Genomic DNA, 26,903 nt, shown 5'->3' with positions numbered 1-26,903 from the left:
AAAAGAAACATGTACATTACCATTATTAGCACAACGATTCTGATACTGTAATCAGATTTTCAATATCTTTATTAGTTTAAAGTTTAGTATCTGACTGGAAATTATACAAGTAATACCAAGCAACTAATTTCCAAAATGTAAACGGTTCATCCAATTTTGTCGATCGAGGTGTCTTTAGAAAGCTATTAGTGTAAACCTAAATTGGTATGAATTACAGGCATGCAACTTGAATAGTCCATGAGTCAAATTGGCCGATTACTATTAATCGCGTCAGGCCGTAAGTACTTCAAAGTTACATGAAAAACGATAGCCGCATGCTTATAAATATATTTTTGTTTATATCTGATGTATACTATCTGATGTATACTATTGATGAAGAAATTGGATAAACATTTACTTTGTTTTAGAAAGGACAGAGACTTTAGGCTACTGGCTTACTTTTGCTTATATTCCTTTCATATGTGTTTATTTGATTTGTTTATGGATTTAATAATGTGTGTTAGAGGGTGTTTATAGTCCAGTCCTAGGAATATTTGTTTAACTTCAAGTTATTTAAGTGTAAATACAGTATTTCGTATGTGTTCCAATATGTTTGTGAGTGTGTGTTGGCTTAGAGAAATGGCGGGAGTGCTCTAGACAGTCACAGCGCTCGTTAATAAGGGGACTGGATGGATGTGGGGTAGGAATGCTGGACAGAACAAGGGATGCTGAACGGGAAGCAGTGACGTACGGTGACAGGAAAGACTTGGAGAGCAAAGCAGTTTGTGCATGTCCGCGGGAGATAGAAATATTTCCTAGTTCCAACTTGTGCACTTGTGAGATTTCCGTGGCTTCTGCAGTGAAGACGTAGTGTGTGTGCAGAAGTGAATATCTCGCAAGCTATGTTGTTGTTCCAAACTAATTACGAGAAGTAGGATCCTATTGTTTCCCTGATATTCAACTTAAATTTTATTTAACTGCTGAACCATCGACACCAATAAGTGTTTTGCAGTAGTAAATGGCATTGTTAAGGGTGCATCTGCTATCGTACTCATCATTTAAAGTCGTTAAGATAGTACCTGCATATTTTATTTAATTGCAAACTTTCATTTACAAATTTCTATGTTGCATTCAAATTTCGCAATTGCTGAGAGATAGGAACCTTCGACCACTCGAATCATGTGTGTATTCATATGATATAATGTAGGCTAACTAGTATTTGGCTTGAATTGCGGCAACTACGTATCCCAGCCCATAGAGAACGAAACCAGGCAAAACTTTTAATATTTCAACTATGAGTCAGCGGGTACATAGTTGAGGGCCATCACCATTTCATTTACTTTTGATTGCCCGCTAGTTTTGCCCTGTTTGGAAGTGAAACATGGACGACAACCAGTTTAGACAAGAAGAGAATAGGGGATTTTGAAATTTTATGGGGACAAAAATCCTATTTCGTAGAGGGGGCCCAGTAGATGAATAAAGTAAACAGATTCAGAAGAATTTAGATTGCAGTAGTTATTCGGATGTGGAGAGGCTTGCACGGGGTAGAGTAGCATGGAGAGCATCGAGTAGCATCGAAGAGTGTTCAGACTGGAGACCTCAACAACAACACTTGTCTTGACCAGGAATGTTCTCTTTGCTTGTGCTCATTTCCTTGTTATGTACTCAATCAACTCTGAGTCAGAGGGTACATAGTTGAAGGCCATCACCATTTCATTTATTTTTGAATGCCCGCTAGTTTTGCCCTGTTTGGAAGTGAAACATGGACGATAACCAGTTTAGGCAAGAAGAGAATAGGGGATTTTGAAATTTTATGGGGAAAAAATCCTATTTCGTAGAGGGCGCCCAGTAGATGAATAAAGTAAACAGATTCAGAAGAATTTAGATTGCAGTAGTTATTCGGATGTGGGGAGGCTTGCACGGCATAGAGTAGCATGGAGAGCATCGAGTAGCATCGAAGAGTGTTCAGACTGGAGACCTCAACAACAACACTTGTCTTGACCAGGAATGTTCTCTTTGCTTGTGCTCATTTCCTTGTTATGTACTCAATCCGCATTCTGCACTTCTTCGACTGTTCAGTACAGATTCTCTAATTCGCCTAAAATTTCACTGAGGACAGCAACGACATCACTGATTCTTCTCATTGATATCCATTCACTCTGAATTTTAATCCCACTGTGTCTCGTAGTTCCGTCATTGCTTCCTGGATGTTTATATTGAACAGTAAGAGTGAAAGTCTGCATTCCTTTCTCACACACATTTTAATCCAAGTACTTCATTCTCGGCCTTCGATTCTTATTGCTTCCTATTGGTTCTTATAAATATCGTCCATCAGTCATCTTTTCATACAACATAAACCTACATTTCTTAGAATCTCGAACATCTTTCATCATTTTCTCTTGTCAAATGCTTTTTCTGGGTCGCCAGATGCTGTCAATGTGTGATAAATTTCTGTCATGAATTCTCTTAAGTTTGGCACCGAACTCAAGCGCGATGTTGGAACTGCCTCTGCAGTGCCTCTACTCTTCCTAAAGCTAGACTGATCGTCTAACAGATCATTAGCCTTACATTTCCAGTCTTGTGTGCCCAGATTAGTCAAATTCATGTGATCACCGCATATGTTCTGCGTCAACGTTTAATAACTCCACCCAGACAGCGGGTGGTAGCACCAATAGTGGAGGGTATACAAAGCGTGCATAGGGAATGTCGAAATGGAACGATTTGTCTGAGCTTTCGTGCCAAAGGTGGAAAAATTTTCCGAAATGGCTAAGTTTGATAATTATTCGCCTGCCGCCGTGATTAAGGCATACCGTGCGCCGCAAAGTGGCAGTACCAAAAACCGGCTTCTAGGCAACTGGAGTGTACCAAGTGTGTACGACAGCTGCGGAGATGTGCAAGGGAGAATAGACGTGCAACTATTGAGAAATTGACCGATCAGATGAACCAATGGTGTACCAACAGTGTCTCTTCAACGACTGATCAGCGAACGATGCTCCGTTTTATACTCCATCGGACAGATGGCCCTTGGTGTGTACGGCTAGAAATGTCTGGGAGCAAACGCCATGCAACAGTCAAGGGAGCATTATGATCAGGGAAATGTTTTCGTAGCATTCTCTGTGTACTCTCGTCATTCTGGAACGCACACTGGATCAACACAAGTATCCTTGGGGACACTGTCCACCCCGACATGCAACGTATTATGTACAGCTCGCAGTGTTAGTGCGTGGTTCCCAGAGCGGCAGGATGAGTTTGGCGTACTCACATGTCCACCACACTCACCGGATTTAACCCCAATACAGAATGCGTGGGACTCCCTCTATCGAGTTGTTCAAAAAATGTTCAAATGTGTGTGAAATCTTATTGAACTGAACTGCTAAGGTCATCAGTCCCTAAGCTTACACACTGCTTAACCTAAATTATCCTAAGGAGAAACACACACACCCATGCCCGAGGGAGGACTCGAACCTCCGCCGGGACCAGCCTCACAGTCCTAGACCGCTCGGCGATCGAGTTGTTCGAGTGTGGATTCCCAACCTAATGCCGATCGTCACGGCACTGGTGTCGACGTGGTTCGACACCCCTGTCGCTACCTTCCAGAACCTCACTGACACTCATCCTCCACGTCTCGCAGTGGTCCACCCTGCAAAATGCTTTTGAAGGAGGTCACATTAATGTAACTGGAAAGTGTTGTCAGCGTAAGTGGTTATACTATATCGCCAAGGATATAAATTAACAATGTAAAATATGTATGTCAGACAACTAGTTCCGCATACACAATACTGATTTATAGACATTATACCATCTGCGTAATTAAGACCAAACGATTTGTGACACGTACAACCTTCAGTAAATCTCCATTAGTTTTAATTTCTATAACTTTCTCCTAGCAATCATTTCAAGAGACGAAAGTGGTACGAAGTAATACGCTGCCCGGTGTTTCTCGGCAACTGCACCCGCGAGTCTCATCACTGACATAATGAACGACGTCTCACATGTAAGGTCTGTACTGCAATTTATTGCGCATTTCCGTACAGCTATCTAAATGTTATCATAACGAAACGTGTTGCTCATCGCAAAATCGTTTTGTCTGTAACTACTATTGATCCAGAGTGACGAGCAACACTCGAGAATCACGTGAAAAAATATTCCGCAAGCCACTTCTTTCATGGATGAATTACATCTTAGTTCGGTTCTTCCAGTGAATGGTCGCTGTAGTTTCTGCTTTTTCAGCAACTACTTAAGTAAGATCGGGCAACTACAAGTCCCTCCGGACTTTATGTCTTACGATTCTAATTGTTTCCTGTGATTTACTTTGAGTAATGGACATGTTCTCCTGTTTTTGCGAAGTACGGTAAATTTACTTATTCTAAGAAACTGCTGCCAGTCTCTGCACCAATCGAAGGTCCCCTGCACGTCTTCCTGTTCTGCAAGCTTCGTAAACATAACAGTGGCATAGCCTTAGCAGATTAGGCAAGTAAACATCTCAAGAATAGTGATGTCAATGAGATTTGAAATGGCTTCAGTACAAATGTTTCGTTTATGTCGCCGCAGCGTTCCGTCCTGTGGTGGCCTATTGCTGCCGTCCACACACCTTGCTTGCCGTGGCCACCTATCTTATGGAGGCTTTGGCCGCCAGCTCTGTCACCTGCTGTTACAGGACAAAGGGCTAGTTAAACCATCTTTGTTTCCATGATGATCTGCCAATCATCACCCGACACCCCACCACTGCAGCCGATGTCTTGGCGCTGAAATGCCATATAGTCTGACCAATCATCTTCACCTCACCACATGGAGGTCGCACACCCCAGTTTTTAGATTACCTTTCAGCATTGCTATAAGTGCATTTCTCGTTGATTAATGGTCGTGCGGAAGCGTTCTCGCTTCCCACGCCCGGGTTCCCGGGTTCGATTCCCGGCGGAATTTTCTCTGCCTCGTGATGGCTGGGTGTTGTGTGCTGTCCTTAGGTTAGTTAGGTTTAAGTAGTTCTAAGTTCTAGGGGACTGATGACCATAGATGTTAAGTCCCATAGTGCTCAGAGCCAACTTAGCCAACTCATTGATTAAAACTATTTCCGTCAGAATATTTCACTGATAGTAGAAGGAATGATGCGATACCTACACCAGATAATCTCACTGTATGCTGACGTACAAAGGAAAAACAAATAACTTACGTTGCATATACACAGAGCTGAACACGTCAAATCATCACTTGTCTTCTACTGTTTTCAGAAGCACTCGTACCCTCTCCACATGCAGTCAGTACTCTGAAAACGTCTTGAGTATCATCCATCAGTGAAGGAAAATGAATCTTGAGGTATAGAATTTTTGACTTCATAATCTTGATTACGTTCTGATAAAACTGAGTGAAAACTGGTTAATATGAAACCTTCATATTGTTTTGTACTGTCTTGGCAAGTCGTTCTGACAATTGCATTAGTTGTTACTTGGAGTACATGAAGGTTTTGCTTGTAACAGAGAGATGTAAGTGTCTCTAATCTGTCGAGTATTCTGCTGCCTTTCTCATTTTACATTAACACCTGTGATAAGACTAGAGCAGTAGAATCCTTGAAGAATTTTCCTTTGTTCTGTAGAGCTCTGAGAAAAGTTGTTCTCTTTGCTCACCATAGCTGTCCTCTGTACTTGTAACCTCAGGGAGCGGAAATCAGTTGGCGTGGCTGAGATAAAGAAAGAACAGGAAACAGTACCCATCTGGTTTCATCTGCAACCCTTTTGGTGGCAACACTTCTGCCGATGTGAATCAGATGTTCCTCGTCCATTAACTCCTTCTTTGTTATTAGATTTTCGATTCTTTCTTGAAATTTCTGTTTTTTGGGTTGCTGGCCTTTGGAATTTATTACATAAGCATAGCCTCTAAACCTCGAAAAGGACAGTCAACATTTACAACGTATACGACGATAAACAAGGTGAATCCAGTTGTGTCTTTCTTCTGCCAGCATATCAGATGGCGCCATTGTGAATAAATCGGTGTGAAAGTTATTGCTGATTTCTTTAAACTGTCTTCCACTGTATTAGCATATTTCTAAATGGCTGACTACAAGGAAACACGCACCTGCATTAAGGTTTGTTTCAAAATGAAATCTGCCGGCCGCGGTGGTCTCGCGGTTAAGGCACTCAGTCCGGAACCGCGCGACTGCTACGGTCGCAGGTTCGAATCCTGCCTCGGGCATGGATGTGTGTGATGTTCTTAGGTTAGTTAGGTTTAAGTAGTTCTAAGTTCTAGGGGACTGACGATCACAGAAGTTAAGTCCCATAGTGCTCAGAGCCATTTGAACCAAAATGAAATCTAATGTACGATAAAGGAGGCTTTTAGTGAGCCTCTTGTGAAACACGTAAGCGTATTTTCGTGGCGTGGACGATTGAAAGCTGGCCACAATTCTGAGGAGGATGCCAGCCGCTCGAGCCCATCGTCATCATGGACCACTTCTGAAAAACGTTCGCGGAAATGAGTGAACTAATCCACAAGGACAGAAGGCAGGAAATGCAAGTAGTTGTGAAATCTATGGAATTCTTTGTAACTAGTGAACTCTACATGAAACGTTTTGCATGTAGGTTGATACATCGTCTATTTGAAAAAAGAAAAAAAAAACAACCAATAGCACTTCGCGATGATCCAGACTTTTTGTCCAATGCCACAACTGCCGATGAATCATGAATCATGGACGTATAGCTTTGATCCTGATACAAAACTTCAATCTTCGCCGTGTAAGACACCATCCTCTCCGCCGCCCAGAAGCCCAAAATATGCGCACCAAGTTAGCAGTAACAGCAAGCCGATGATCCAGACTTTTTGTCCAGTGCCACAACTGCCGATGAATCATGAATCATGGACGTATAGCTTTGATCCTGATACAAGACTTCAATCTTCGCCGTGTAAGACACCATCCTCTCCGCCGCCCAGAATCCCAAAATATGCGCACCAAGTTAGCAGTAACAGCAAGCCGATGATCCAGACTTTTTGTCCAGTGCCACAACTGCCGATGAATCATGAATCATGGACGTATAGCTTTGATCCTGATACAAAACTTCAATCTTCGCCGTGTAAGACACCATCCTCTCCGCCGCCCAGAAGCCCAAAATATGCGCACCAAGTTAGCAGTAACAGCAAGCCGATTCTGATTTGTGGTATTGTCCAGAAAAAGATCAGGCAGTGACAGGGAACATCTAATGCGAAGTTTTCAGGATACTGCGGATAAATGATTAACGCAACCGTCACGAGAAATCGGACAAGTAAAAAAGGTTGATGCACCATGAGAAGACATCTGCACAAATCTCGCTCGTTGTGAAGGAATTTCTGGCAAAAGCCGTGACAACTATCCCCATGCATCCGAGTCGCCCAATCTGGCTGCTTGCAAATACTTTTTCTTCCCAGAAATGAAATTGAAGGTGAAAGAGCGACGTTTTGATTCCATAGAAGAGATTAAAGCGAAATTTCATCTAAAGTAAAGTAGTGTGGCATAGTTTAATGGGAGATCCCGAGGGGCAGCTTCAGACGCCTAAGCGGAAAGGTTTTTCCTGTGCCTCGTGCACCCTGTCAACTTTCCGTCGTGAGGCGTGAGAATCGTGTGTTACGCGTGTATGGCACATGCAGATGATAGTAATAGGTATGTGTGTAGTTTCGTGTCATGATGGCTCCGTATGACGATTAGAGAAGGGAGATGGTCAAACCCGGTGCCAGCAAATAGCCTACTCTTTCGAACAGTACCAAAGAGGACGTAGAATCTAACGTCCCTGTCCTACGGACGGATCATAATCAACAGTATCAGAAGCTCTTACTCCGTAAGATGCTGCCAAGAGGTTAGGAGATCAATCGAGGACTTTTGAGCGAAGTCTAGTGACCAATGCCACCGTTCCTCCTCATCTTTGCTGGAAAGGCAAACGGAGGGCGGACAGCAGTGCAAGGCATACCCAGACGGTTACCTAACCAAGTACCGGCCACGGTGATGTGACGGGAACTGAAATTGTAGTTGATTTTGTGTAATTACTTGCTCCCATTTCTAGATGACCAGACAGTAATCACAAGTGAAAGCCGACCAAAATTATTTCAGAATGAATTCGTGAAATGAGAGTAACTTGACATCACCTGTGTTAGGTATCGATGTGCTGCTTGCTACTGGCATATGAACATTTGCGTTGGACTGGTAGTCGAACTCAGATTTCCTGCTTATCGCGAGCAGTCACTTTAGCCACTTTGGGTATCCGTGCACGCCCCCTGGACGGACACAACTTTCCATATGTCTCCCTATTATTATGGTGCGAACTGGTAGCGGCTATGTTCCGGTAAGCGAGGTGTTATGACCTAGTTGCTAATGATAGATGAATGGAAAGTGGCCCAAGGGATCTGTCGCCGTAGTAATCTGGAGAGGCCAGCTAAAGGCCAGTTGACGCAACGGCACCTTAAATAAATGTATAATAAATGGATGGAAAGCGATCAAATGAATCCATCACTGTAGTAATGTGGAGAGGCAAGCTAAAGATTAGTTGACGCAAGGGCACCTTAAGTAAATATACTATACTCAGTTTGTGGTGAAGAAATGCTACACTGTTATCAACTTGTGACAGCCTTGGATAAGTATGGACGGAGGCCTGACAAGGGTGTGCGTGTATGTACGCTGAATGTTGCCGTTAGAGCTAGCTATCAACAGCTCGGTTTAACGTTCGGTACTCGACAAACAAGAAGACTGCTGCTCAGGCGCCTGCTGCTTATTACACCGTCGTGGCGCACTTTATTGGTGGGCATGTTCAAAGCCTTCCTCACGGCCCCCCTTGGGAATCTTCGAGGCACTGGCTCCAACGGTATAGACAGTCTACGATACTATACTTGTACCATAATCTCCTATAATTATCACTTAATGCTCGCAGTATCCTCTGTATTCCCGCGTGAGAATGAGACTCCGGGGGATCGAGACCCATGATATTATCGTCTTGAGCCCGCTCTCGCCTAACAATTAATTATATATATATATATATATATATATATATATATATATATATATATATATAATCTGTTGAGATTTTAATTTAAATTACTTTTTGTTGTGGCGTAACAAGACAGCTACGCCACACTGAAGTAGCCGAAAGGCACGCGTAATCTCACTTAGGCTAGATAGAGGTCTGAAACAGGATACGTAATGAATGGTAGCAAGAAAAATACGTAGCTGCTTTAATACTTAACTTTTAATCCTTCTTCTGAATACAGCATTCCTTGATGATACAAGTGAGACTCTATCTTAAAATGGTTAATGGCGCCTTGCTAGGTCGTAGCCATGAACTCAGCTGAAGGCTATTCTAACTATCTCTCGGCAAATGAGAGAAAGGCTTCGTCAGTGTGGTCGCTAGCAAAGTCGTCGTACAACTGGGGCGAGTGCTGTTCCGTATCTCTAGACCTGTCTTGTGGTGGCGCTCGGTCTGCGATCACACAGTGGCGACACGCGGGTCCGACATGTACTAAATGGACCGCGGCCGATTTAAGCTACCACCTAGCAAGTGTGGTGTCTGGACATTGGTTAATTAATAAAGATTTATACTGAGAAAACTTGTTGTTCACGAACTGATCTTGAAATATGTTACATTTAAGTTACGAACTGAAATAATATTTTGGTATTTTTGCCACGGCTAAATATTTCTTCTCTAGCGTGAGATCATTGGTTATTATTTGCAATTACCCACACATGCGCGAGAGAATTATTTCTTACCACTCTTAACAATAGGTTGTAGTCCGAGTCGTGGCTCTGGATCTCGCCCAAGAACTAAAAATGAAAATCTTAAAACTACGTCTGCTCCTGCTGCGTCAGTCGGCTGTGGATAAAATGTTTACTATAACTTTAGCGGGCAAATTCTTCGCTTCCACGAATTTTATGAATTACGATTGCCATGAGATAGGACTCAACCTTTACAAATAATAGTGACAATAATATTAAACTAATATATTATGAGATTAATTGTACGATAGAGCTTTCATTCAACAGCAGCGAGCCAATATGTCCGACTTCGCACACGGCAGACAAGAGAGAGAGTGAACAGACAAATGATGACAATAGAACACTGTTCATCCTCAGATTAAATGTTCATTGTTTGTGTAGTCTACAATCATTGCTGTTTGCAATCGACAGTCTCTTCTGTATTTTATTTAATAATAATGATGATAATACATATAAGAAAAATTATTCACTGCCTGAGCGGTCAATGTTCACACACAACATAATATTTTGTGTCGAGATAAAATCTCTCACCCACTTTATTTTCTTTTAAATTTCACTATCGAGTTTTCTGTTATATTTCCACTGGAAACGGCTCACCGCTTCGGTATTTACTATTTACTTGCATGTCTGGGTGAAAAGACATCGATGTCAATTGACAGCCGTACGCAATTAAACCGAAAAAAGTCTCTGAATGCAAATATCTTAGCATCAACGCTGTTAGCTGTAGGTGTACTACCTACTAATATCTAAAAATTTTGCCGGACCGAAACTCAAACCCGGATTTCCCACTTATCGCGAGCTGATTTCTCGACCACTTCGGCTAACTGTGTATCTTTCTGTAAGATGTAGCTGTAAGATGTACCCCATCACACTACCAGAACTGCTCCCAGTGTGAGGCAATAGCTGTAAGCGCTGCATAAAAGCTCACTTGGACTACCTAAAAGGTGTCAGGGGGAGTTAATGTAACATAACATTTCACATGTTTTGCGGAGATATTCTTAGAAATTATGGGTAGCAACATGTATCTAGGCGAGTTTGTCCCTGGAGATCATACGATCGTTTGAAATTTCGCACTCAATGATTGACCACTTAGCATTATTAGCACAACACCAGGCTCCAGTAGGTTTGCGGCAGGTGGCTGGAGCAGATACCGCTGCGCCGTGTTCCGGCCATTAACAGAGAGCAGCCCTGGAGTGCGATGGCGGTAATCAGCGGCCACCGGCGGCTGCCGACCGCTAGCTGATCGCCTGATTGCCTGTTAGCGCCGCCGTCCAGCTCCTGCTGAAGGAATTTCCACTCGGCGCCAGGGCACTCCATTAGGATCGCCGAGAGCGAGCGCTTCAAACCTCGGGCTCCCTGCGGGGAACTGATACTCGGCCGCTTCCGGCGATCTGGGCGCCTCTAGTGCCAGGTGTGTTTCAGTTTATTTCGCTCATACACTTAAAAAGTTCGGGTCAGGGAAGACCCGGTTTCTTTCTGTTTCCTATAGGTATACTTTTACGTACTTGTTTAATGAAATCATAAATGAAAATATACCCTATTGGCTATTAAAATTGCTACACTACGAAGATGACGCGCTACAGACGCGAAATTTAACTGGCAGGAAGAAAATGCTGTGATGTGTAAATGGTTAGATTTTCAGAGCATTCTCACAAGGTTGGCGTCGGTGGCGATACCTTCAACGTGCCGACATGAGGAAAGTTTCCTACCGATTTCTCAAACACAAACAGCAGAAGACTGGCGTTGCCTGGTGAAACGTTGTTGTGACGCCTCGTGTAAGGAGGAGAAATGCGTACCATCACGTGTCCCACTTTGATAAACTTCGGATTGTAGCCTACTGCGATTGCGGTTCATCGTAGCGCGACATTGCTGCTCACGGTGGTCGAGATGTAATGACTGTTAGCAAATACGGAATCGGTGGGTTCAGGAGGGTAATAGGGAACGCCATGCTGGATCCCAGCGGCCTCGTATCACTAGCAGTCGAGATGACAGGCATCTTATCCGCGTGGCTGTAACGAATCGTGCATCCACGTCTCGATCCCTGAGTCAACAGATGGGGACTTTCCGAGACAACAACCATCTGCACGAACACTTCGACGACATTTTCAGCAGCATGGACAATCAGCTCGGAGACCATGGCTGCGGTTACCCTTGACGCTGCATCACAGACAGGAGTGCCTGCGATGGTGTACTCAACGACGAGCCTGGGTGCACGAATGGAAAAACGTCACTTTTTCGGATAAATCCAGGTTCTGTTTACAGCATCATGATGGTCACATCCGTGTTTGGCGACATCGCGGCGAACGCACATTGGGAGCGTGTATTCGTCATCGCCATACTGGCGTATCACCCGCCGTGATGGAATGGGCTGCATTGGTTACACGTCTCGGTCACCTCTTGTTCGCATTGACGGCACTTTTAACAGTGGACGTTCCATTTCAGATGTGTTACGACCTGTAGCTCTACCCTTCATTCGATCCCTGCTAAACCCTACATTTCAGCAGGATAATGCACGACCGCATGTTACAAGTCCTGCACAGGCCTTTCTGGATACAGAAAATGTTAGACTGCTGCCCTGGCCAGCAAATTCTCCAGATCTCTAACCAATTGAAAACGTCTGCTCAATGGTGGCCGAGCAACTGGCTCGTCACAATACGCCAGTCACTACTCTTGATGAACTGTGTTATCGTGTTGAAGCTGTATGGGCAGCTGTACCTGTACGCGCCATCTAAGCTCTGTTTGACTCAATGCCCAGGCGTATTGAGGCCGTTATTACGGCCGAAGGTGGTTGTTCTAGGTACTGATTTCTCAGAATCTATGCACCCAAATTGCATGAACATTTAATCACATGTCAGTTGTAGTATAATATATTTGTCCAATGAATACCCGTTTATCATATGCATTTCTTCTTTGTGTAGCAATTTTAATGGCCAGTAGTGTATATTATATACTTTAATGTGTTAATCATTCAATCTGCATAACAGAATAGTGAAACTATGTCTTTTCCAAAGCTGTTCCACACAGGAAGATTGCACTGTAGTTCCTTCTCTAGATTGTCGCACAGATGACAAAATGGTAGGTATCGAAATAGATGATAGAGGGATGGAAAAACAATTAGAATCGCTCAAAAGAGGAAAGGCCGCTGGACCTGATAGACCTATATCTCTAACGTCTATCAGTTGTTAACTTTAGGACACGTATTATGTTCGAGTATAATGACTTTTCTACAGACTAGACATCTAGTCTGTAGGAATCAGCATGGATTTCGAAAAAGACAATCGTGTGAAACCCAGCCCGTGCTATTCGTCCACGAGACTCAGAGGGCCATAGACACGGGTTCCCAGGCAGATGCCGTGTTCCTTGACTTCCGCAAGGCGTTCAATACAGTTCCCCACAGCCGTTTAACGAACAAAGTAAGAGCATATGGACTAAGAGCATATGGACTATCAGACCAATTGTGTGATTGGATTGAAGAGTTCCTAGATAACAGGATGCAGCATGTTATTGTCAATGGAGAGAAGTCTTCCGAAGTAAGAGCGATTTCAGGTGTGCCACTGGGGAGTGTCGAAGGACCGTTGCTATTCACAATATACATAAATGGCCCTGTGAATAACATCGGACTTTCACTGAAGCTTTTTGCGGATGATGCTGTAGTATATCGAGAGATTGTAACAATGGAAAATTGAACTGAAATGCAAGAGGATCTGCAACGAATTGACACATGGTGCAGGGAATGGCAATTGAATCTCAATGTAGACAAGTGTAATGTGCTGCGAATACATAGAAAGAAAGATTCTTTATCATTTAGCTACAATATAGCAAGTCAGTAACTGGAAGCAGTTAATTACATAAATTATATAGGAGTAGGTATTAGGAGTGATTTAAAATGGAATGACGATATAAAATTAATCGTCGGTAAAGTAGACGGCAGACTGAGATTCATTGGAAGAATCCTAAGGAAATACAATCCGAAAAGAAATGAAGTAGGTTACAGTACACTTGTTCGCCCACTGCATGAATAATGTTCACCGGTGTGGGATACGTACCAGATGGAAGAGATAGAGAAGATCCAATGCAGAGCAGCGCGCTTAGTTACAGGATCATTTAGTAATCACGAAAGCATTACGGAGATGATAGATAAACTTCAGTGAAAGACTCTGCAAGAGAGACGCTCGATATGGGCTTTTGTTGAAGTTTCGAGAACATATCTTCACCTAGGAGTCAAGCAGTGTATTGCTCCCTCCTACGTATATCTTGCGAAGAGACCATGAGGATAAAATCAGAGAGATTAGAGCCCACACACAGGCATACCGACAATCCTTCTTTCCACAAACAATGCCAGACTGGACTAGAAGGGAAAACCGATAGAGGTACTTAAAGTACCCTCCACCAGACACCGTCAGGTGCCCTGCGGATTATGGATGTAGATGTTTTTTTGCAAGTGAGGTTTCTACACTTCACACAGTTCACTGAAATTTTGTTATCAGTTTTTCCAGATGGATGACATCTACCTTTCTTCTTACTCCTACATCATTTTCTTCCGATGTGAAGTATGTAGATTCAAACGATGTTATTTTCTCTGCAGATTCTCTTGCTGCATTTCCACTTGGAAGATTACTTCGTCTCTTCATATCCCAGCCAAGGGTTTCTACGAAGACTCATTACCGCTATGGATATTTGCTTTCCGATGGGGATAAGTTGCCTTGTGTAGCGCACAAGAATTATATATAGATATGCCGACGATATTTGAAAACACATCAATAGGTCGTCTATTTGCCTTCCTCTTTACTGTATTATTCATTGTGCTGCAACTTATTATTCATTGTGCTTATCTTGTATAGGCCACAGCTCCTCTCGTGCCATTGTAGTATAATCTAGCTATTTTCTCTTGATGCCGTCATGGTACAGAGTGCTCTGCACAATAACACATTTGTTTTTCTTTGGAATGTATGATACAGCCGGTGTGTCCCTTGCAAAAGCAAATGCTGATGTGTAACTAGGAATCCCCTTGGTATGCAATAATTTTGATGGGATGGAAGGCTTGTTTTTCGGTGAGGTACAATCAGTGTGAAATTTCTTTCCATCAGCATTTTTCCTAACTCGTCAGATGCGAAAAAGTCTTCGCAGGTAGTGCCATGCCCTTTCAATCCATAAGACAATTCAGTTACAACCCTTAGACCATCGTTCTTCTCAGAGACACTACCTGGTCATTTCTCCATATATATGGCTGAATATTCCATAATAACTCTTATCATTGTCACAAGGTACCGAAAATTCCTAAATTCAATGCAATAGATTGCCAGTTTACTAGCCATAAACTGTCTTAAAGTGCAGTTTCCCCTGAATACAACACGTTGTTCGTCTAGAGTAACAAACGATTATTTAGGCAATATCTCTACGCATTTCTCCCACAAATCTCTTAGAGGTGCAAACTTATCTTGTTCACGGCTTTGTAATCTTGTCTCACGGTCATGAAATCGGATAACCCTTGATATCCTTTTGAACGTTTCGAGCGACATTGTAACTCTGAGAACTAAGTGACCTTTGAGCTCATTCCATAAATTTTCAACTGTATCAATATGTGACTTAGAAACTCCTGCTAATAACAAATGGTTCAAATGGCTCTGAACACTATGGGACATAACGCCTGAGGTTATCAGTCCGCTAGAACTTAGAACTACTTCAACATAACTAACCTAAGGACATCACACACATCCATGTCCAATGCAGGATTCGAATCTGTGACCGTAGCTGCCGTACAGTACCAGATTGAAGAGCCTAGAACCGGTCGGCTACCGCGGGCGGCACTGCTAATAACAACAGACCTATGTAAGCACCTAAGTCTAGAACATCTCATTTTTTTCCACTTATCTCCATATAATCATATTGCTTCAGCATTAGAATGGGTGAAGAAACAGTCTGAAAGATGAATCTGTAATGCGAGACGTGGCATACCTTTTTGGTCCTTTAAACAAGTAACCCATATTACGTGCTCCATGCGTTGAGATTTGACATACTCTGGGTGGTTTGTCAGTTGAATGTGTGTGTGTGTGTGTGTGTGTGTGTGTGTGTGTGTGTGTGTGTGTGTGTGTGTGATATACAACCCTTAATCTTCAGAATACGGAGGCACACATGCCAGCATTACCTGGGGTACCTTGAAGCCTGTGAAGTTGAGCGAACGGATTTGACTAGCACGATATGAAGAGTGTCCCTGTCACTTATAAATACCACTTGCAAGTAGTGATTAGAAACAATACCTAACCAACAACAACAGGCAGTTGCAGCACAATGAATGCCCGACGATTAGAGGATATCCCGTGGATTGCTCAATTATTTCATAGGTTATTCAGACTATATTCTCATCCCAAGCACATTCCAATTAACTATTGCATCTAAACATTACTAATAAAAAAAAGGCACAAAACAGTAAAAATCAATGTCGAGGGAAACTAATCTCTGTTGGAAGAGTAAATGCAATTCTCCATTATACAAGTTTATTTTAAATCGGGACCCAGTGAAATGGAGATGAAACAATGACGCAATAGACCATCAGACATAATAGTAACTCTAACAATAGCGATCAACTGCATAGTTCTGCCCTATTTATGGATACTTGATCTGCGAGATAAAACGCGAAACGACTGACATCAACTCACTACGAAACTCTCGAAGAAACCTCCCTCAAATAATTGGTATGAGACCACAGTGGAGATACAAGTTATGTCAACAGTGATCACAGAAATTCAGTTTTAAAGCACTGCAATACCGGAACAGATCGCAATATCACCATGAATACAACGTGGTGGAGTCTGTGAGGTGACTGACCGTTGTAACATGAAAGGGCCCTGAGCCGGCCCGCGTGTCCCTCTGGGACCTAAGGCGGTGAGCTGGGTTGGGAAAACGGTTTTGAAAGCCGTGCTGCCGCGTCTCCCACACTGCGTGCTGCTTCCGGGCTGCCGAGGGCTCTCCGCACACACACACACACACACACACACACACGCACACATCGTGAGCCATGTGCCGTTTCTGTCTCTTATTCCAATGAGCTCACAGTCTTTGATAATAAAACTAATCACCATCATTCAGTGAGCATCAAGAATTCATGGAAAAGTTTACTTGACGATTTCTCTCACATTAAAACGTCCTCATAAACAATACACGGAATCTATCAAATATATTCTAATCTAAGATTTTTATTCACGTTGCAATAGGTGGAAATGAAATCAATGTAAAGTGCAGAATACTGTCAACTTAAAAAGGCAGGGATTCTGTGCTCCATTCAATTGATTTATCCTTTGACATCATAATTGCACTGCTTAGTATTTACTGTTTTGGTGTATCATCTCCGCTTTTTTGGTGAAAAAGAAGATTTGCACACCGAAACATAGTCTTAATCCTCCGAAACTACTTCATCACTATCAGATATGTTCATCAGTATGTCTGCTATTTCATCACCTTGCAAAGAAGCCATTATGTTGGGAAAGAAGTTCACAAAATATATGAACTGTAAAGGCAGAAGTGAATCACTTTACAAACTGATCTAGTTACAGGAAAAGTCTATGACTCCTATAACCCTTTTCCTCGTTTCCACAGAAACAGACATTCCATTGTCCAAAATCTTCACTTCTTAATACCCACCTTATTCCACCTGCAACGAGTTCTTTGTTGGCAAATTTATTGTAAAAATAAAGGTTTAAATACGCAGGGTCAAAAAAGACTCCAGCAAATTGAGATGTACTATTTTTGTGAATGCCAAACTAAAATTCCAAAACAATTTCTTTTATGTCAGCATATACTGCACTAAGGGGAGAACGGAATCAGTGGTGGCAGTTTATTAAAACCAATTATTTTCAAACTTATAGACATAAAAAATCCTCGTGGGTCAAATAGACCCGAACGCCTTTCGAGGGTTAAAGTGGCTGCAGTGCGTACGTCCATTTACTACTTCCCTCGCATACATCGCATTGAGGCTTTCCTGGTGTTGCTGTCGTAACTAGGTGACCTTAAGGGCGTGCTCTCTTCGATTCTCTACGTATACAATTTTATGTTCGTTGCTCGGAGAACCATTTCCAAAATAAGTACATTGTAATTAAAAGTGTGTAATGTAATTGGCTTTGAAGATTAGAAGAAAACATAAGTATGCGGCAGGTACTGGCTTGTTCCGTAGCCTCTTCTCTACAGCTCTAGTTGACGGGAAGCCTGAGCATTGAACGGTTGTATTGTTACAGTGTAAATACTGGAACCCTGCGCAGATGGTCGGTCAATGCGATTTAAGCAACGTGCAGTCATTGAATTCTTCACAGCAGAAGGTCTCGAGCCCAAAGGAGATCCATCAGAGTATGAAAGCAGTTAATGATGATTGTGTCGATGTGAGCACTGTGCGTCGTTCGGTGATTAAGTTTAAAGATGTTAATGTGGGAACATCTGACACACAACGAGCTGGACGTCCTGCGACAGCAACCACCGAGTTTCACAAGCAAAATGTTGACAAATTGATCAGGACGATCGTCGCATCACTCAGAGAGAATTTGCAAGCAGAACTGTTATTTCACAAGAGTGTGTGGGTAACATTATTGCTTTGCTTGGCTATCGGAATATCTGTGCACAATGGGTACCCGGATGACAACTCCTGAAGTGAAAGTGCACAGACTTGAAATTTGCCAGGAACTCCTCTAGCGTTACGAGAATGAAGGTGACACATTTATCCATTCAGTTGTGACAGGAGACGAAACGTCGGTACACCATTACGGCCCAGAGACGAAACGCCAGTTTGGACTTTCGACATAAAGACTCGCCCCAGAAGCAGAAATTCAAGACGCAGCCCTCAGATGGAAAAATCATGGCCACAGCGCTCTAGGACGCAAATCGTGTTATCCACATTGACTTTCTTGACCGTGGAACAACAATAAATTCAGAGAGTTACATCACAACGCAGCGAACTCTCAAGGATGGCTAACAAGGGTCCGAAAGGAAAAGGGAAATCTTTCCCTGCAGCATGACAATGCCAAACCACACACTTCACCTGCCACTACAGTAAAACTTCAGGGACTGATTCTCACCACCGTACACCATCCTCCATACAGTCCAGATTTATCACCGTCTAACTTCCATCTGTTCCCGATAATGGAAGACGATCGGCGGTGACATCATTATGCTTCTGATAAAGAAGTTGAGAGAACTGGGAGACTGTGGTTGCGGAAACAGAGTGTCGACTTTTTCCGTGACAGCTTGCGAAAACCTCTTAATCGTTGGCGTAATTGTATCCCATTGGCTGGTGATTATATGGAAGAGTGAGTATTAGTAATTAAAGATCGTATTCTAAGGATTATTTCTGTGAAACTTCCAGGCAGATTACAACTGTGTGCCGGACCAAGACTCGAACTCAGGACCTATGCCTTTCAGGGGCAAGTGCTCTACCATCTGAGCTACCCAAGCACGACTAACGCCCCGTCCTTACATCTTCATTTCTGCCAGTACCTCTTCTCCTACCTTCCAAACTTGGGTAGCTCAGCCTGTTCGATCAGAGAGCCGGCTGCCTCTGCAATAAATAAAAAATAAATAAGTAAATAAACAAAAATAAAATAAACTGATTAAAGAGGTCAACAATGAACTTCAATGGATGTCATGTGACGTCCAGTACGACGAAATACAACGACCCATAACGAACAAAATGAAAAAAAAATGATGGTCGACACTTGCCCGCGAAAGGCAAAGGTCCCGAGTTCGGGTCTCGGTCCGGCACATAATCTGCCAGGAAGTTTCATATCAGCACACACTCCGCTGCAGGGTGAAATACTCATTCTGGATTATTTATGTGTTTCATTTATTAAAATATCCCCAACCAAACCCAACTAACGAAGGTGGAGGTATTACTTTTCGTTCAACCATCGTACATCAATGAAACGTTCAATTTCAAAAGATTAAAAATATTTTATTTTGTATTGCACATAACTTATTTGTGATATTTTGAATAGTAGCATTACATCTTGATCAAAATATTTCTATATAAATAAAATACAAATGTTCGTTTGACATAATCATAGTTCTCCAAAAGTTCTTCACCGATTGCTTTGAAATTGGGACACAACGTTATATTGAAATACAGGCAGCAGTGTGTTTATATACACGAATATATCGGGCTCCAGTAGGTACATAAAAATACACACCCATTGGAAAGCAAGGTTGTTGCAAAAGTTTAAAGGAACCAGCGATGAACTTTTTGAGATATATGATGTTAAACTAAAGAACTTTTACATCTATGTACCGGCATATATAAAAATCTAGATACTCGTTTGGAAAAATCTCAATGTCTGGAAGTTCTTCAACAATTCCTTCGAAATTTCGTCACAATGCTGAATGCGAATACGCACTTGGTTTCATATATCTTTTCTTTTTTTTTGTTTTATTTTGATCGGTGTGGCGCAGTGGTTAGCACACTGGACTCGCATTCGGGAGCACGACGGTTCAAACCCGTGTCCGGCCATCATGATTTAGTTTTTCCGTGATGTCTCTAATCACTTCAGGTGATATCCGGAATGGTTCCAGTCAAAGAGCACGGCCGACTTCCTTCTTCATCATTGCCTAATGCGATGAGACTAATGATCACGCTGTCACGCTGTTTGATCCGCTCCCCCATATCAACCAACCAACGTATTTGTTTAATATAGGTAATATTTAAATTAATATATAATTCATAAAAGGGGAACGCTCTTACCAAAAATCTCGAAAAGTCACAACACCAAAAAATATGTAACGTAGTGTAATGAAACTTAGGGAACACATTTGTCATTTATCTAGGTAACATACTTAAGTGATTATGTGAAATCCTCGTGAATGTAGAATACAAACATGCAAACATGCGTTCTTTGTGTTGTATGGATATCGGCTGTTACTTCGTGGGATGGAGTTCCATGACTGTAGCACTTTATCGATCATTGCAGGGACGATTAATGCTGGTTATGTTGCGGTTAACACTGGAGTTGTCGTCCCATTATGTCCCACCTGTGCTCGATTGGAGACAGATATGATGATCGAGCAAACCAAGGCAACGTTCCGACATTCTATAGAGCATGTTGGGTTACAAGATTGGTAAGTAGGCTTGCGTTATCCTGTGGAAAGACACCACCTGATAAGCTGTTCAGGAATGGCGGCACAAGAGGCGAATCCCCAGACTGACGTACAAATTTGCAGTCGTGGTGCATGGGATAACCACCAGAGCTCTCCTGATGTCATACGAAACCGTATCCCAGACATTATCTGCAGGTGCAGGTCCAGTGTATCTAGCACGCAGACAGGCTGGTTGTAGGCTCTCAGCTGGTCTCCTTCTCATCAACCCGCCATCACTCTCACAAGGAAGAACCAGCTTTCATTAGAAAAATCAACAGACTTCACCCCGCTCTCCAATGAGCCCTCCGCTTGACACTACTCAGATCGCAAATTACGGTGGTTTGGGTTCACTAGAATGCAAACAACAGGGCATCAGGCTCTAATCTGTCCTAAAAGTATCCGATTCGTGACAGTCCACTGTGTGATTTTAGTGCCAACTGCTTCTGCAGATGCGGTGCGATACGATGCGAGGCGGCACAGTCATACGACGGTCTTCCGTTTTGGTAGTGCCACGGGGCCGTCCAGAGCACGGTCTTCTTGTTACCGTATGTTCCCATGACAGTCGCTGTGACAAATTGTGTACAGTTACTACATTCCTGCCGAGTGTTTCTGCAAAATTTCAGAAGGAAAAATCCAGCATCTCTTAATCCTGTTACATGATCTCGTTGAAACTCAATGAGGAGTTGGTAATGGAGCCTTTGTCGCCTTAAAGGCATTCTTGATTAAGTTCAACTCAAAATGTCCAATATCAAAGATAACGAATGGTCACGACTGTTACGGCGTGTTTTTGAAGTAAACATGATCTACATTCTCATAGTGCCGCTATAGCTCCAACCTTATGCTACTGGCGCGATTTTTGAACACATGTTATCTGTCATACATAGAAACTCACCTTACAGGTTTCGCTTATGTGGCACAACTTCTTTTTGGCTTTTGAGATTCTTTTCTCCGTCAGTACTTTAGCAAATGTCTTGAAAACTTTGTATAGATTTACTTCCATATTTTTAAGTGATATTCTGTTAAATATATATTCGAACATAGACTAGATATAATGTCTACTTAAACTACCATAAACAAGTTTCTGTTAAAACCGACTGCAAGTAAGAAAACGGTCTGCTATGCTATGCACTGCTGTAAAAATGTGTGGTGTTCTTTCCTTTCGTGTGCCAGTTTCATTTGTGATAGAGCGAGAGGGGTATTTTAACAATAAAACAGATTGTTCCGCACATGCATATTCTTTTCCAATATCTATATGTATTTAAAAATAAATCATGTACACAACAATGTACTGTTTTGTTTTCTTCCTCGCAGATGGTTTACACAGACAACAGGAAAGTTGCAATCCTATTTTATTGATTTATGATTAGGAGATTACTACATAATCTGAATTTGCAACAACAATAAACAAGGTCAGTGACGAGTTGGGGAAGAAAGCAGATGGACAGTGGGTTGGGAAGAAATGGACATATAAAGCAGAAAGGAGGAGTTGGACGGAGAAAGGCGTAGGAGAAGAAGGAGGGGGACGAGAAGATGGACAGAGAGAAGTGGAGGAGGTGAAAAACAGTTGGGGATGGAGGAAGAGACGGACAAAGAGAGATGGAGCAGGAGGCGAACAGCCGGGGCGGAGGGAGGGGGGGGGGGGGGGGAGGAGAAGGGGAATAGGACGTATATCGAAATGCCATACATATTAGAAAGATTGCTTTGTCTTTTATTTAATTTCCATTTATTCAGACTAAGCCACAGAAACACGTAGCGAGGTACAGCTAGTTAAAAATAAAAAGATGGTAATTTTAATAAAATAATATGTTTCAACATAAGCTAGCTATAATTTCTATTTGTTAATAAATGCTGGAATTCAAGTACAAAACTGAAATGTCACTGCTAGCAAGACTATAAGTAATAAGATTACAAGAGTCATGCACAAAGCTACTGTCAACTATGTAAGAATAGGTAGTTAATCGCGCTCGGTTAGCACAGTTCCCACACCACTTGCCAGCGAATGCCGGAGGTCACGAGTTAAAGAGTCTCCGTCTGGCACACAGTATAAGCTGCCAGGAAGTTTCGTATCAGCGTACACTCTACTGCAGAGTTAAAAATACGTTTTAGGAACTACGGTAATAACTTACAAATCGTTAATAGATTATAGCACTTGGAAGTCTATTAATCTCAAATTTTTTCTACAGAATTTCATCGTAGTGCTGAGAAAAATTGTTTTCTGTGCGCTGACACCCAAATGCTGAAAGTTTGAAGCAAATCGAAGAGAGCCAGCCCGTAAAGTTCCCTTCTAAAACATTTGAATTAATGTTATTTTTCCTCGGGATAATTTACTGTAAAGAAGTTTCTAACAATGAATAAGTATAAAGAATGTTATCGTGGAACCAGTACAGGTGTTAGTTATGACTGGTTATTTCCAAAGAACTGGTTTTGTTTAAGTGACCTTCATGTCAGTGGTTAACACTTCCTCTGATGTAGCATTAATCATATTCATTATTCACATTCGTTATAACAGGTTTTGATGGCTCCGCTATAAATCTATTTAAATACAATGGAGCGAAGCACCACTGCCTATAGAAAATTATTCAGTTTTAAAGAGAGCAGGAGATTTTTTTTGGTATCTGCGCAATAGAATAAGGCAGTGCCAGTTAAGCACCATAGTAAAAAGTCTATTCAAAATTCTTTTCAGCATGTGGGGTCCATGTGGAGTCTCTTAGCTCACCGATTGTACGTCAGATACTACGTAGATAAATACGTTTCTATGCAATTTGTTGTAAAATAATTTTAAAATGTACGCAAGCGTCAGCTGCTACTAACATGTTTTATACAAAGATCTCCATTACGCTTTAGTAAATGTTCACAACTTTCTATTTACATTTTTTTACTTTAAACTATATTGCTAAATGTTTTTCCGCATGTAAGCCCGTTCGATCTAGTACTGTAGACAGGGGAAGCAAGTTGTTAACTGACTGGAAGCAGGCTTGTAGATGGTTGATGGTAGCTTTTGTTTAGTGAAAAGGTGATGGTAGTGGTTGTAGGTCTGTATTCTGTTGAGCGCTAATGTGAGTGTGTCAACGGTCGGTACGTGTTGGATACATTGATTTGCGTCAGATCACCAAAGTTAAGAATCGTTAGACATGATTAGCACTTGGGGAGATGATCATCCACGACACCATGTGCTAGTGACCTATTAGAGTTCACTCGACTCGTGATGCATACTTTGGAGCTACCTGATAGAGCAGTAGCGGCTTCAGTTCACAAACACTGACAACAGCCAGGAGCCAGGAGAGCAGTGTACTGAATCCCTGCTCCCCCCCCCCCCCTCCCAACGGTACATACGTACACAACCGCCCTACCGGCATTTGATAACCCCAGTCAGCTGAGGATGAAGCAGCGGTCAGTGGGAACCGTTCGGCCCTCCAAGTTCTCTTCAGATAGAGAGTTAGTTTTAATGTAGCATCAGTTAAGTCAGCTGTTGACCTGAGGTTAGTTACAGACGCCATTCTCATTTTTGTACCTATTATCATGGGCTGTATTTTGTGAACAATTATGTTTTTCTTGGCCCTAGTCTTTCTAATACAGCAAGGTCTAAATTTTGATTTCACTGTGTTAAGTATATTTTATGATGTTATTCTCTTGTGGAGCTCTGCCTTCAAGAAGTGTATTTGTCCGTAAACTATGCCCAGATTTATCTTATCTCTCTATTATCTAGAAGAAAATTTTTTGTTCAATAAATACTTTGTAAAATTGTCGTTCTTGTACCGCTCCATGTCACCTTCCAACAAAATATTTTGATACAATTAGTTGCAGTGCATGGTTGTACGAGCGAAAGCCAGCCAAGTGGCTACCGAATGTTCCTAAGATATTGGTTTCGCGTTCCCACAGCTGTTACAGGTATGGCCGCTAGGGATGCACGGGCCATGGCGTGGTTGCACAAGTAGTAGTTCTCATACAAGGCGGTGGCACGCGGGCAGGCATCTGCAAGCTATGTAACGGACCTATTCCAGCAGCTTCGGACGGTCATGATGAACCAGTTCAGTTGACGATTGGAAAACTCAAGAAAGTGATTATTGAGATTAATACAGTCTGTTTGGTCCTTCATGAGTCTGAGTCAATATTTTCCGTAAGTTAGCAAATTATAGTGAAACTGAGTTCACTCCATGGAGCAACAACTTTCTCCCAATACACGGTGCAGCTGTTTCTCAGACACATGTGCCCACTCGCCATCGGAACCCAACACACGGCCAGGTGTGGCCGCACCGACTTCCTCGATCGAGTGATCTGACCAGGTTGATCGCTCCACAGGTCCACATGAATCTTTGGCCGGAATGAATGCAGTGCTGCTCCTGCTGTACGCGAAGCGCCCTCCAAACACTTGAGGCTGAAGTATGCGTTACTCCAAATGCACGTGCTGGACTCGCTAGGTGGTAACTTAAATCCACGGGGACTGCTAAGGAAATGAAACGCGACAAACGCGTGTTAACGAAAGATGCTGTGATTCATGGTTTTATTCGACTTTCTAACACTGCTGCTCACTGGGGAAGGTTCGATTTTGCAGAAGAACATTTTTTCTTGAAATCCCACGACCCCTGCGGCTGAAACATCCATATGCACTAGTAAGTTACGAAAGTATTCGAACATATAGCCTACAAACTGCCTAATGATATTGTGTAATTAGTACAGTTTTTGCAAAAGTTGATACTGCAAAATTGAGTTGTCACTGGCACAGCCAACGACACAGAGAGCGGGACCATATACCCCTCCTACAGCCAGCGATGCCATATGCTCGCAGCAGACAGCTAGCACACAGCATTGGACTGAAGACATACCTTTCTTAGCAATACCATGTCACGTGGAGTGAATGAATGATCTCAGAAGTGGAATAAAGCTGCCCACATAGTGATAACACCAGTCGGTATTCGTCTGTGCACGCTTATTAGAAATGCACCAGCTACCTCTCTATTGACACGAATGCTGAGTACACAGAATGAGTTTGATCTATCTTTCTCAATGTATTCATCAAAGCGTTACGACGGATTTGGTTTTTACAGGAGGACCTACTGTCTTTCATAGACTTACTCCATTGCGTAACCGCCACCAACCTGAAGCTGAAGCTGTGCGTCGACCTCATAAAGTACAGAGAACTTGTAACTAGTGCTTCGGTTCAAATAAAGGAGATGGCAGCATCGTACCAATAAACGCAGTTACGACTGTCATTTAGTTTAACTTGTCATTTTGATAAATCAATCAACGTGGGCCCAGCATTGGGAAACAAGGGCTGCCTCTCGTTAGCCAGGATAAATGGTGAATGATGGATTCCCAGTAACCGGGCTGAAACAATCTCCATAGTTGTAGATGAAGGGAGCCACAATTTTCAGTGTGGAAGAGGACCATACGCCCCAACATAGAATGAAGTGATGGAACTATCTCTACTCCACCAATTAGCGGGAAGTCCATACACACTATGAGAATGTATGTATGTGCGTTTATTGGTGTGTGTGTGTGTGTGTGTGTGTGTGTGTGTGTGTGTGTGTGTGTGTGTGTGTGTGTGTGTCACTGACCCGGCTATAAATTTCTTGTAAAGCTTCATCCAGGGCTGCAGATGAAATGAGTCACGGTTTTGAAGGTGGAAGAGGACCATGCGTCCCAACATGAATGAAGCAGAGGAACTACCTCAGATCTGCCGGGTAGCAGCATTTTTTTTTTCTTGTGGTCATCAGTCTACTGACTGGTTTGATGCGGCCCGTCACGAATTCCTATCCTGTGCTAACCTCTTCATCTCAGAGTAGCACTTGCAACCTACGTCCTCAATTATTTGCTTGACGCATTCCAATCTCTGTCTTCCTCTACAGTTTTTGCCCTCTACAGCTCCCTCTAGTACCATGGAAGTCATTCCCTCATGTCTTAGCAGATGTCCTATCATCCTGTCCCTTCTCCTAATCAGTGTTTTCCACATATTCCTTTCCTCTCCGATTCTGCGTAGAACCCCCTCATTCATTACCTTATCAGTCCACCTAATTTTCAACATTCGTCTATAGCATCACATCTCAGACGCTTCGATTCTCTTCTGTTCAGGTTTTCCCACAGTCCATGTTTCACTACCATA

This window comes from Schistocerca serialis, chromosome 6 (assembly GCF_023864345.2).
Source record: "Schistocerca serialis cubense isolate TAMUIC-IGC-003099 chromosome 6, iqSchSeri2.2, whole genome shotgun sequence".
Lineage (NCBI taxonomy): Eukaryota > Metazoa > Arthropoda > Insecta > Orthoptera > Acrididae > Schistocerca > Schistocerca serialis.
Note: the sequence above shows the minus strand (reverse complement) of the source record.